We start from the raw sequence: 12,353 nt of genomic DNA on the forward strand, positions 1-12,353 counted from the left end.
GCGGGGGGCGGGAGCTCACAGGGCGGCTGGGAGCACGTGCGCGCGGGGGGGGAGGGGGGGGCTCACAGGGCGGCTGGGAGCACGTGAGCGCGCGTGGGGGGGTGCTCACCGCGCCCGGTGGCGGGGCTGCGCAATCGGCCGGCGGGTTCCGGGGAAAGCCCCGAGGAGGACGGCGGGGTCCGTGTCGGACGCACGGAGCGGCAGCGGGGCCGTGCCCTGCCCGGAGCCGGGCGGGGGGTGCCGCGCCGTGCCGGAGCCGGGCGGCGAAAGCGCGCCGGAGCTGCCCGGAGCGGCGCTGGGGGCTCGGCGGGAACTGCGGCTGCGCCGGCGTGGGGGTGGGCGGAAACGGAAGCGGCGTCCCCTCGGGGTCCGGCAGCAGGGCAGGCTGCCTCCCGGGGCATGCCGGGAGCTGTAGTTTTCGCGGACTCGGCGGCCGGGCGGCAGCGTGGCTCTCGGGCGCGGCGTAGTCCTCGCTGCCGCCGCGGCCGCCAGAATCCGACCAGGTCAGACCCAGGAGCGTTACCGGTTTCGTGTGGTTTTCCGCGGGCTTCCCGCTGCGCCCGCTCCCCGACCAGCCGTGCGGACGCGCCTCCTGGGCGCATGCGCCGTCCTGCGCGTGGGGCAGCCCGGCGTTCGCTCGCCGGCTCTGATCCCTCCGGCGCATGCGTGGTCCCTGGGAGCAGCGTGGTGGCGCGCAGGGCGTGGGTCTCGGCGGCAGCGGGCGAGCGCCGGGACCGCGGGTGAGGCGAGCGATCCCCTCCGGCGGTGGCGGTGGCGGGGGGTGCTTCCTGCCCGCTGGCCGCCCGGGGCTGGCGGGACGGGAAGCTGCGAAGCGGCCGCCGCGGCAGGCTCCCGGTCCACCGGAGGCGAGCCGGGCCAGGGCAGCGCCCGGCAGTTCCCCGAGAGCCGATAGAAGGGAAGAGGGGACGGAGGCGGGCACCCCCCAGGCGCGGCCAGCGGGCGCCTCCCCGAATCGCCGGAGCTCCCCCGGCGCCTTTGCTCGGTCCATGCGGCTGCCCCCAGCTCCAGCCCCTCCCCTGAAGCCTGTGCTGTAGCCGCAGGCAGCCCCCGAGCCCTGTCGTGAGGGCAGCAAGCTGGCCCTGCGATGTTCTCGAGTCTCCCTGAACGTGGGTGCCGTTAGCAGCGGCGCGGGGAACGAGCGGCGTCTGCGGAAGCCCCTGCGGAAGGAGGGGCTCCGGCCAGGGTCGAGCTACGGTAATAAGGGTGGCTGCTGCCTCTTTCCCTCTCCCAGAGGCCACACTGTGAGTGCGGTTGTCCGTTCGTCCCCGGGGATGCCGTTGACTGCAGCGGCCTCAGGCTTGCGTGGGCTGTCTCTGCCTGGCCTCCCTCTCCTTGCGGCGCGGGAGCACAGAGGGACAGGCGGAGCGCTTACTGGCTGTGGACGGGAGCTGCTGAAGCTGGAGAGGCCACAGAAAGGTAAAGAAGAAGAAATGGAAGGCCGTCTGGCTGGCAGCTGCCTCCTGCTGCAGGCAAGAGAGAACCTGCCTCTCTGGGTGTGGGAGGATCCCGCCTCGTAGTCCACAGCAGGTTAGACCGCCAGGGTCTGTATGCATGACCAGCAGTGCGGTACGGCCACATAGTGAGCGAGCGAGGCTACGTGTCTAGGAGGCCTCATCTCGTAAGAGCTGCGAGGCGCTCACGTGTTCCGTTATGTGGAGAAGAGGAAGGGAGGAGAGAAGGAGAAAGAAGCGTCTGAACTGGCAAGGTCTCCTGGCAGCTCCAAGAGCGAGAGCTGTGGTGAGTCCTGGGCCCTCGGGGCCCTGTTGCTCCTCTTGTGCCTCCCGGTCCCTCCCTCCCCCTCTCCTGACCCCCTCGCTTTCTAATGCTGCTGTGACGTTTGTTTTTTTTTTTTTGGTTTTGTTTTTTGTTTTTATTTTGCTTCCCTGTGCCTCCTCTTTTCTGTCTATTCTCTTGTCCTGCTCCCTCTTCCTCTCCCCCTTCCTCTCTCTCTCTCTCTCTCTTGTTCGACTGCCCCCCTTTCTTTTTCTCTCTGCGTTCTTGTCCTGCTCCCTCTCCCTCTCCCCCCCCATCCCCGTCTTTGTTCTGCAGCCAGTCGCTGTTTTTTCCTTTTCCATCTCCTTGTCCTGATCTGCATCCGCCTCTTTCCCCGCCTCCCAATTTCTCTGGCCTGTTCCCCTGGCGTTCTTTTCCTCTCTGCGCCTGTACGTGCCGCTCTGTGTGCCTGCCTTCCTATCTCTCTTCTTCCTACTTTCTGTTTCTCTGTCTATCCCTTTGTCTTGCTTGCTGTTGCTGTTTATTTTTGTCATTCTGGATCTCGCTGTCCCCGTCCTCCTTCCTTTTCATCTCTTACTCTCTGTGACCCTTTGTGCTGCTTCCTGCCCCTTTTTTATTCACCCTCCCTCTCTCTGCAGGGCTCGTGATACCTCTCTTTCTAAATTCCCACCCCCCTGTGCTTCTCACGGTCTCTGTCTCTGTCGGTGTCCCTCTCCCCCCCTCTCTCTCCCCCCCCCCTCTCTCCCCCCCCCCTCTCTCTCTCCCCCCCCCTCTCTCTCCCTCCCTCTCTCTCTCTCCCCCCCCCCCTCTCTCTCTCTCTCTCTCATTGTTCTTGTCTGTCGCGCTGTCTTGCTTCCTGTCCTGTCGTTTCTCGCTGTATCCCTTTGTCCCGCTCCCTGCTCGTATTCGTATTCCTCTCTGTCCTGAGGACCGTCCCAGTTTTTTATCTCCGTCCTGCCGCTGTCCTGATTTTTCCTTCTCTGCCATGTTCCCTGTCCCTCTTTCTGTCTCCTCTGTCCCTGCTGCTTATTTCTCCATCTCTGTCCAGACCCCTGTGCCTTCCCCCCCGCCCCGCCTTGCTGTCCCTCTGCCTTGCTTTCTTTCGCTACTTTTTCTGTCTGTCTTTCTCTGCCCCGTTCCCTCTCCCGCCCTTTCTAAGTGTGTCCGCCTGTCCAGCTAGCTGTCGCTTCTTTCTTTTTTCTGTTCCTCAGTACTTTTTTCTTTTTCCGTATCTCTCTCCCGCTGCCCATCGCAGTTGGTTTTTTTCCCCTCCGATGCTGGCCTGCTCTTTGTCCCTTTTGTCTCTCTGTGTCCTTCTGTCGTGCTCCCTGTGTCTATTCAATCCCTTCATCTCTGTCCTGCAGCCCGTCGCTAATTTTTTTTCTCTTCCGTCCCTTTGTCCTGCTCCCCGTCCTTGTCTCTCTTTCCCTTGGTTCTGCCTCCCGTCCTTTTTTCCTTTCTTGCTCCATCTCTCTGTCCTGCTCCCTATCCCTCCCGCGCTCTCTCTGTTTCTGTGTCCTTCTCCTTGCCTTTCCCCACGGTCTCTGTCTTGTACCCTCTTTGGTTTTCTTGTTTTCTGGGTGGCTGGGCCCGGCTGCCCGCGGGGGTGCTTCGGCTGGGGGGTTTGGGGTGGGGGCCTGGCCGTGCCGGTGATGGCGGGGAAATAAAGCCTGAAAAGGCAATCGTGAAGCGACGCCCTGCCTGTGCTGGGGCTGCCTGGCAGAGGCGTGGGGCCGGGCCCTCCGCAGGTCCCGAGCACTCCCCGAAACTACGTGTGGGGCCCCGGGGGTGCAGGGCTGTGGGGTGGCTACGCTCGGCGTCGCCCGTGGGCACTGCAGGGTCAGAAATGGAGAACAAGTTTTCTGTTCCTGGGGCTTGACAACAGGCTCGCGTGGCTGATGTGGGGGCTCGGAAACAGACCGAGCTGCCCGGCTTTGGGCCCAGAAACAGAGGTCCCGCCCTGCGTGTTTGGGCCTTGAGAACAGGCTCAGCAGCCGGGTTTTTTGGCTCCCAAGTGGGCCCCGAGTCAGCTGGTGTGGGGGCCAAAAGCGGGAGCCGGCTTGACTGGTTTTGCAGGCGGGTGGGAGGGTGTTGGGGGCTGCGGGGGGAAGCGGGGGGCGGGCAGGGTGCGTGGACCCTCCCCGGAGATGGGGATCTGGTTGTGTCGGACGCCAAGGTTTGGGAGTCCGGCACGCAGCAGGCCGAACTCAACATCTGTGATGGTCTGTGGGGGGGAAAGGTGCTTTTCAGACCCCACGTGCCCTCTTTGAGTCCAGCTCTTCTTTCTGCGCTGCTCAGAATAGTTGTTAAGTAATTAATCGCGCAAATTAACGAATACTTATTTGGCGTGTAACTCTGATGTTTAATCCTAATGCTCCAGTTTTGACAGCAGTTGATAATACAACCTTATGGAAAGCCCAGACTGTTGCACGTAGCTGGAGCTTGTAAGGAGAAGCAGCTGAAATCAGCCGGAGCTTCAGTGCGGAGCTGGGGCTTCAAGGAGCCAGAACGAGGCGGGGTGTCCGCTGTCTGGAGCGTGCATTAGCCAGAGGCAAAAGTACCTGCGGCTGTAAGGAGCAGGAGGCGGATTAGCTGGAGCGTCTTTTTGCTGGAGCGTCCGTCGGCCAGACCGCTCCCAGCACGGCGGAAGAGCGGCCGGGCACAGGCAGGGCTGTCCGCAGCAAGCAGCTCCGAGCAGCAGGGAGGTGAGTTGTCCTTCTGCCAGCGGAGAGGCCGGCCTCTTCCGTCGGGGATGCAATCCACGCCGCGCTCCTCTCTCTGCGTGGAGGGTCTCTCCCAGTCCGTTCCCGCGGGCAGAAGCGAGGTGGGGGTCACCCTTCTCTCCTGGGGCAGCCCCCCCTGCGAGGGGGCGCGGGCGAGGTGTCGTCGTCCCCTTGGTACCGGGCAAAGGGTAGAGAAACCGGCCGGTGGGAGCTCCTGGGGTGCAGAGCCCTTCCGGCAGAATCCTCCCCTGTCTTTTCACCGTTGGCTGGGTGTGATAAGCAGGTTCATTTCTTTGTCTCCTCTTCTCCCAGTGTCACCTTCCGCGTCACACGAAGAAAATCCTGCGTGGTCAATTCCGCTTGCTGCTGAGGTAATCGCACGTATCGGGCTGGGGGAGCGGAGAGAAACACTTGCGAGTTCGAGGGCACTACAGATGCTCCACGTTAAACCCACAGAGAAGGCAAATTTGCTGCTAGTGCAGAAAAGCTGATGGAAAAATTGCTGTTAACAGATCGTGCCCTGTTCCTGAACTGGTCCCTTGATGTGTTTTTGTTTCAGGGGAAAGAATGAAATTTCCTGTCTGGTAAATTCAGAGCTGCCTGTTAGCTTCTTCAGGGTCGAGTGTTTCTCTTCTCTCTGTTCCTACTGATTTTATGGGCAAGCTGGAAATAGCCTTTTACTTTTTTATGTATAACTGAATTTTTAGGAATATGTGGTGTCCCTGTAGTTCATTTTTGAGCACCTAGATGCCAGTAGAAATGTAATGAGTGAAACATGATGGGAACTGGTACTTAAACTTGATTTTTATTTGTTGTTTTTTTTTTTTTCCTTCCCCATTAAGAGTGTTGATGGCATGTTGTCCCGTGGGACAATCCCCATTCCGTTCAGCGGAGTCTTCAGTCTAGGACTTTTAAGTGGAAAAAATTTGTCCTTCCAAAAAGGGCCTAGTCATTCCTAGGACCGAGGCATAGACTTGGAGAGTCGCTTAAGTACGTGATCGGAATGAAAGCCAACTTTCAGTTGATGTTGCTGCTGTTGGTCTTTGCTTTCGTTGATTTTTCCACCACTCCCTCATGGTTGGGAGCTCTGAATCGTAATGTTTTTCAGTCTCTAACGCATTTCCACCCCCACCCCCCAAAAAAAGGAGAGGCGGTGTCTAAAAGTTAATTAGTTTCCTCACAAATGCATGAGTAAATAAAATTTGAGTTATGATGATTAAAACCATAAAAATGACACTGGTCTTTCAGATCTGGACTATTTCTGAACAGGCATTCATCACATGCAGAAGTCGTCAGGGTACAGATCACCTGCGCTTCATGCTCTGACAAGACAAAATGCTGAGGCAGGGATGAGCTCTGAAAGAAGAAGGGGAAAAAAAAAAGAAGGCTACAGGGTCACGGTTTTGTTTTGTTGTTGTTTGATTTTAGAGAGTGCAGTATTGACTGGTGCCAGCCTGCAGAGCTCTTCTGCTGCCTGACCTCTCCTTCTCTTTCATGGCTGTAATTGTCGTTTGGATAATTGTAGAAGAGCAATTAAGTTACTTGCCTCTATGAATGTGCTGGTAATACCAGGAAGGCAAATGCTTGAACCAGTAGTGAATAACTTGGCGACGAGTAGAATTTCTGAAGGAAGAACAGCAGCAGCAACAGGAAGCAAATAGCAAGTGACCAGAAACTTGCGTGTGTCAAACGCATCAAAGCTTTATTGCCGAATGTTGTTTGGCAATATGTTCCAAATGGCTTTTTTTGGTAAACGTAAATTTTCAGGAAGTTCAGGGCTGTGTGTGGCAAAACGTGTCCCTCTGCGTACGCGTCCTGCTACGTAAATAGCATGGGTCAATGGCAAGTCCAGTGGCAGGGCTGCTGTTCCCTACTCTCGCCGTTGCTGTAGTAGTGTTGCGGTATTTAGACCTTCATGGACGGGCTGAGGAACGGAAGGAGAATGCCCGTTTTCTGTAAGGGCTCAGAATGCCGACCCTTTTCTCTGCCTGCCGCTCCCCTGTGCGTGAGATGAAGCTGTTTTATTTTTCTCCCTTGTTCCTGGTCTAAATATTTCTGGAGCTGTTGCTGCTGTGGGTTTGCAATTGGTGTTACTGCGTTTTTGTAGCGTTCTAGCGATGGGTCGTTTCTGCTGTGGCGAAGTGTCGAGATACGGTTTTCGGTTTAAAGCATCAGAAACTACGTTCACGGAAACCGGTAACTTGCGGCGTAGGGGAAACCAATCTGGCGCATGCAGCTGTGCTCGCAGGGATGCTCGGTGGCTCCTCATCAAAACGGCAGGCTGTGTGCGTGGACATCCGTAGGGTTGCGCTCTGGGTCCGAGAGCGTTAACGTATTTTTGCTGTTGGAAGATGGACTGGAGCGTGTGCCTGTTAAATCTCAGGGCGGTCAAAAGCTAGGAGGGACCCTGAGCGGGTTTGGTGGCACACCTGCGGTTTTAAAAGATCTTGACCATTTGGAGCAACGGCCTGGAAAAAAAGATTTCTTTTTTGCAACAAGGCAGTTCACGAGGACAGATGTGTTGCTGTGCTCTTTAGCAAAAATACTCAACTTGGGACGTACAGGGTGATGAAGCCTCGGCTATACTAAGGCTTGAGAAAATGTATGTAGGTCTCTATGTCTGTCACCTGCGTGTATCTAGGAAAGTGAGTTCTAGTGAAAGTAAAGTTGCCAATGAGTCAAAAAAGAAGGGAGAAAAAAAAAAAGGCACGGTTGTCTGAAAAATGCAAAAGCTCTAGTGGCCTGTGTCAACAACTGTACCGAAGATGACGCAAAAATACTTTTTCCTCCGCTCAGTCGTACTGTCTTCACAAGCCTTCACAAAAAAAAAAAAGGCAGCTTTGGATTCCTACCCAGTTTTATGCTGAAGTGTTGTGGTTTTTTTTTTTTTCTTCTTCTCTCAGCTGGATGTCAGCTGCTACCGTTTCGCCCTGGTTGCCCTTTCTTCTGCCGTGACGGTACGAGACAGATGGAAAGTTTCCGTAGTGGTCTGCATTTGAGGAATATTTTTTATTTGAAGAATAAAATAAAGAGGATCTGTAGGGTTTAGGGATTATTCCGTGCGGGGCCCGGACGATAGAACGCCAATATGATGATTAAAGTCGTCCCTTTATTGAGCTTAGCTGATCATTTTTATACAGTTCTCTAAGTTGTTTAGAAACTCTGATTGGTTGCTGCATGCAAGCATTTGGTGTCCACGCGCACAAGCATAAACGGTGCTTGGTTACATCAGTACTGTCCACGCGCACGAACGTAAGATTAAAGTTAGTTATACCTGCTCTGTACACGCGCATAAACATAGGACATAATTGGCCGTATTAATTAGAGCATGCAGGACTTGTCTTAGTCCAATTGGTCGAGATAAGCCCCTGAATTGAGGTTGTTTGTGCCAAGTTCCCTTTATCATGGAATGTGCACCTGTGTTTTTCTAATTGGTATCTTTCTTTTTCTCTCTTCTTGTTTATTCTGTTCAAGGCCTTCTAAAAGCGTCTGGAACGCTCCTGTGACCATGAGCTACTTGTAGGCCCAATAACTAAATTCCCTATAACTGAACACTACAAGGATCCAGCCAGCAGCTGCAGACAGGAGATAGCCTGCCTCTCCAGGTGAGGATGGATCCTTCTTAGCGTAGTCCTCAGCAGATCCGATCACCAGCGTGCACGGCAGGGTCTGTATGCATAACTAAAACCACAGTACAGTCATGTAGTGTGTGTGTGCATGTGAGGCTGTGTTTCTAGGAAGCCTCATATTGTAAGAGCTGTAAGGCACCAATCTATTCTCTTAGGTGGATGACAGTCAAGTGACTGCAGCTACAGAGGAGGAAGGGAGAGGGAGAGAGAGACAGACATGTCTGAACTGTCAAATTCTCCCAGCAGCTCCAAGAGTGGGAGGTACAGTGAGTCCTGGACCCCTGGGGCTGTGTCACCCCTCTTCTGCATCCCAGTCCCTCCCTGCCCCCACCTTTTATTTCTCTCACTGCTTTAATTTTTTTGTTTTTTTCTTCCCGTACCTCTCCCTCTCTTGTTCTCTAAGTCCCCCTCTTTCTCTGTTCTGCCTCTCTGTTTTCTTTTTCTCTCTGCACTTCTGACCTGTCCCATCCCTCTTTTTTTATCCTCTGTTTCTGCCCTGCAGCCCATCACTACTTTTTCTTTCTCCATCTATCCCTCTGTCTTCTTATCCCAATCTTGTAATTCCTCCCTGTCTGCCCTTTAGCCCTTCACAGTTCCCGCCGCTCTCAGCTGTCTGATGCTGTGTCTCTATTTTTAAATTCCTTTTTCTGCCCTGTATTCTGGATACACTTTTACTTTCTTAGATTCTTTTGTTCCAGGTCCCTGTCCCTATGTTTTAACTTCTTCCCTCACTGTCCCATAGCCCATATTATTCTCTCTCTGTCTGGTTCCCTGTCCCTATTCTTTATTTTCCCTCTCTCTTCCCTTTAGATCATCAGTGTTTTTGATATTTCTCAGTCTCTCTCATCTACCTCACTCTCCGCTTTTTTAATTCTTCCTTCTGCCCTGTGGCTCATCACTAATATTTGTTTTTCTCCATCTCTCTGTCTGGTATCCTCTCCCTTTTTATTAGTTCCTCCTCTCTGTCCTGTAGCCCATTGCTACCCCGCCCCCGCCGCCCCATCTCTCTCTGTCTCCCTTTCCATACTTTTCAATCCCCCCTCTCTGCCCTGTAGCCAATCACTGTTGTAGTGAGTTTGTGTGGCAAGCTGGGGCAGGGGAGTGGGCAGGGGCTGCAGGGGTGGGTTCTGTGAGAAGACACCAGGACTTGCCCCCATGTTGGGCAAAGCCAGTTCCAGCTCCAAGATGGAGCTGCTACTGGTCAAAGCTGAGCCAACCAGCAACCCTGGTAGCACCTCTGTGATATGTAAGAAGGGCTAAAAAATGCTGTGCAGAAGCTGTCAGTCCTGCAGACACCAAGGTCAGTGAAGAAGGAAAAGGAGGAGGTGATCCAGGTCCTAAAGCAGATTCCCCTGCAGCCTGCAGTGAAGACCATGGTGACACAGGCTGTCCCCCTGCAGCCTACGGAGGTCCATGGCAGAGCAGATATGCACCCTGCAGCCCGCCAGAGCAGGCGGATGCACCCAAAGGAGGCTGTGACGCTGTGGAGAGGAGCCCACACTGGAGCAGGTTTTCTGGCAGGACCTGTGGCCCCATGGGAGTGACACCACACTGGAACAGAAGAAGAACATGAAGAAGGAAGGAGCAGCAGAGACAACTTGTGATGAACTGACTGCAACCCCCCGCTCCCTCTCCCCCTGTGCTGCTTGGTAGGAGGAGGTAGAGAAGTCAGGAGTGAAGATGAGCCCAGGAAAAAAAGAGAGGGGTGGGGGGAAGGTGTTTTTCAGATTTGTTCATATTTCTCATTATTGTACTCTGATTTTGACTGACAAATTAATTTCCCCAAGTTGAGTCTGTTTTGCCTGTGCAGTAATTGGTGAGTGATCTCTTTGTCCTTATCTTGACCCACAAGCTTTTTTGTTGTATTTTCTACCCTCCTGTCTTGTTGAGGAGGAGGAAAGATAGAGTGGCTTGGTGGACACTCGTCAGCCAGGCAAGGTCAACCCACCACAGTTTCCTTCTATCAGGCTCCCTGTCCCTATTTTTTAAATCTTGCCTATGTTTCTTGTATGTCATCACTTTTGAAACTTCCTACCTCTCCATCCCTATTTAAATTCTTGCATGTTTCTTAAACCCAGTTGCTTTTAAAATTTTCTTGCTACTTTTCCCTCTCTTTGTCTCCCTGACCTTATTTTAATTTCTCGCCTGTGTTTCTTGTACCCTGTTGCTTTTCAAATTTCGTTCTTAACATCTCCCTCTATGCAGCTTCATGTACCTACTTTTTGATTCTTGTACTCTGCTGCTTTCAAAATTTTCTTTCTAGGTTTCCTTCTATCCATCTCCCTGTCTCTAGTTCTTAACTCTTCCCTCTCTGTCCTGTACCCTGTCACATCTTACATTTTCTTTCTACATCTCCCTCTTTCTACATCTCCCTGTGCCTATTTGTTAGTTCTTGCCTATGTTTCTTGTATGCTGTTGCTTTTTAAAATTTTTCTCTCTACCTGGCTCCCTGTTTCTTTTTTCTAGTTCTTGCTGTTTCTTCTCCTGTATCACTTGAGAATGTTTCCCTGTCCCTTGTCCTGTCTTTATCTTCCTGTCCTGCCCGTCTCTTCCCCTTCTCTCCCCTGCTTCCTATTATTTATTCCTCCATCTCCATCCCTGTTGTTCTGCTCAGTCTCTCTGCTCTTCTCTCTCTATACCGTTTTCTTGCTTCTTGTCCCTCTCTTGTTCCCAGCATCCAATTTCCTGGCTCCCTGTCTTGCACATCTGTGTCCCTCTGTCCTTCCTCTTTATCCTCCCATCCTGCTGCCTTTGGGCACTGAGCCTTGTAGCCAACTCATTGCCAGGATTTCTTACATGCGTTAATGAATAAATTTTTCCTGCCTCCTCTGTCTCCCTGGATGTGGGTAGGTGCAGGGGCAGGGATGAGGTGCTGTGGGGCTTTGGCAATGGCCCCTGTTCCTGATGGGCTCCAGCTGGGGCTGGGATGGCCTCAGGTGTGGCCAGTGAGGCTGACGATGGGGCTGGCCCTGCTGTGTGAAGGGGCTCCAGCTGTAAAGGGGGCTGCCTGGGCAGGGGAACTGGCTGAGGAGGGAGTGCATGGGGGTCTGGCTGGTAGGTGCTTGCAGCAAGGAATGGCCAGTCCCTGTGGCAAGGAAGGATCCCTCTGAGCTGTCCCTGGCCTTTGTTGGCTACATGCGTGAGCCACCATGTATCAAAGCAAGCCTTGTGGATGAGGAGCATTGAGGCATCTGCTGCGTGCTGCCGAGTGGATGAGGGTCAGGCAGCTGGCACTGGGGAGGAGGAAGGGGCAGAAGCAGAGAGAGAAGCATAGGGGCGGTGAAGGTCTCCTGCCGGCACCAGGAGCTGTGGTGAGTCACACGTCCTCTCCTCTACATCCTGGCCCACCTCTGCCTCCCTTCTTTAGACGTCTGCTTGCCTCCCTTCCTCTGTCTCCCTCTCTGCCTGCCCACCTATGTGTATGGCTCCTCAAAACTTGTTCTTTTTCTGTGAACTCTGCCCAGTACCCTGTTGCCTTTTAAATTTTTAATATGCCTCTCTCTAACCAGCTTCTTCTCCCTGTTTTTTATTTTTTCTGCACCGCCTTGTACCCCATTACTTTGAAAATTTAATTTCTATATCTTCCCCTCTCTGTCTCCCTGACCCTATATTTTAATTCCTCCCTCTCTCTCCTGTACCCAGTTGCTTGAGACTGGCTGGGCATTGGTCAGTTGGTGGTGAGCAATTGTTTTCATTTGCTGTTTTTTTTTTTCCTCGTACAACTTTTAAAAAAAAGTCTTTTTAATTATTAAACTTTTTATATCAACCCATGAGTTTCTCACATTTACCCTCCTGATTCTCCCCCTATCCCACTGTGGTGGAGTAAGTGAGCAGCTGTATGGTACTTAGTTGCCAGCCAGGGTTAAACCACGATGCTACATCTACTTTTATGAATCTGCCTATTGCTATTTTTTAATTATTTCCTGTCTGTTGTGTACCCTGTTGCTTTGAAAATTTGCTTTCTATGTCTACTTTTATCCAGTTCACTGTCTTTATTTTTTATTTTTTTTCCTCTCTGTCCTGTTTCCCTGTGTCACTTTTAAATTTCCTTTATATTTCTCAGTTTTAGTTCACTGTGGCTATTTTAAATTTTTTTTTTGTCCTGTACCCAATCACTTCTTAAATTTTCCCTCTATGTCTACTTGTATCGAGCTGTGTATCACTGTTTTTTAATTCTTTCCTCACTATTGTGTACCCCGTTGCTTTTTACTTTTTCTATGTCTACTTTAACCTATTCACTGTCTTT

At 52.8% G+C, this 12,353-nt stretch overlaps 1 long non-coding RNA gene across 3 annotated transcripts; it reads left to right on the forward strand.

The window, feature by feature from the left end:
• The first annotated feature begins 944 nt into the window (after positions 1 to 944).
• Positions 945 to 9,546, forward strand: LOC138684718 (uncharacterized). Of its 3 annotated transcripts, XR_011323969.1 has the most exons (4): positions 945 to 1,514; positions 8,084 to 8,149; positions 8,263 to 8,368; positions 9,382 to 9,546. It is a non-coding gene; the product is annotated as an uncharacterized lncRNA (long non-coding RNA). The 3 variants fall into 3 exon arrangements; XR_011323967.1 differs by lacking the exons at positions 945 to 1,514; positions 8,084 to 8,149 and adding an exon at positions 8,038 to 8,083; XR_011323968.1 differs by lacking the exon at positions 945 to 1,514 and having other exon boundaries at positions 8,041 to 8,149.
• Positions 9,547 to 12,353: the final 2,807 nt, after the last annotated feature.

The sequence above is a fragment of the Haliaeetus albicilla genome, chromosome 1 (genome assembly GCF_947461875.1).
Source record: "Haliaeetus albicilla chromosome 1, bHalAlb1.1, whole genome shotgun sequence".
Lineage (NCBI taxonomy): Eukaryota > Metazoa > Chordata > Aves > Accipitriformes > Accipitridae > Haliaeetus > Haliaeetus albicilla.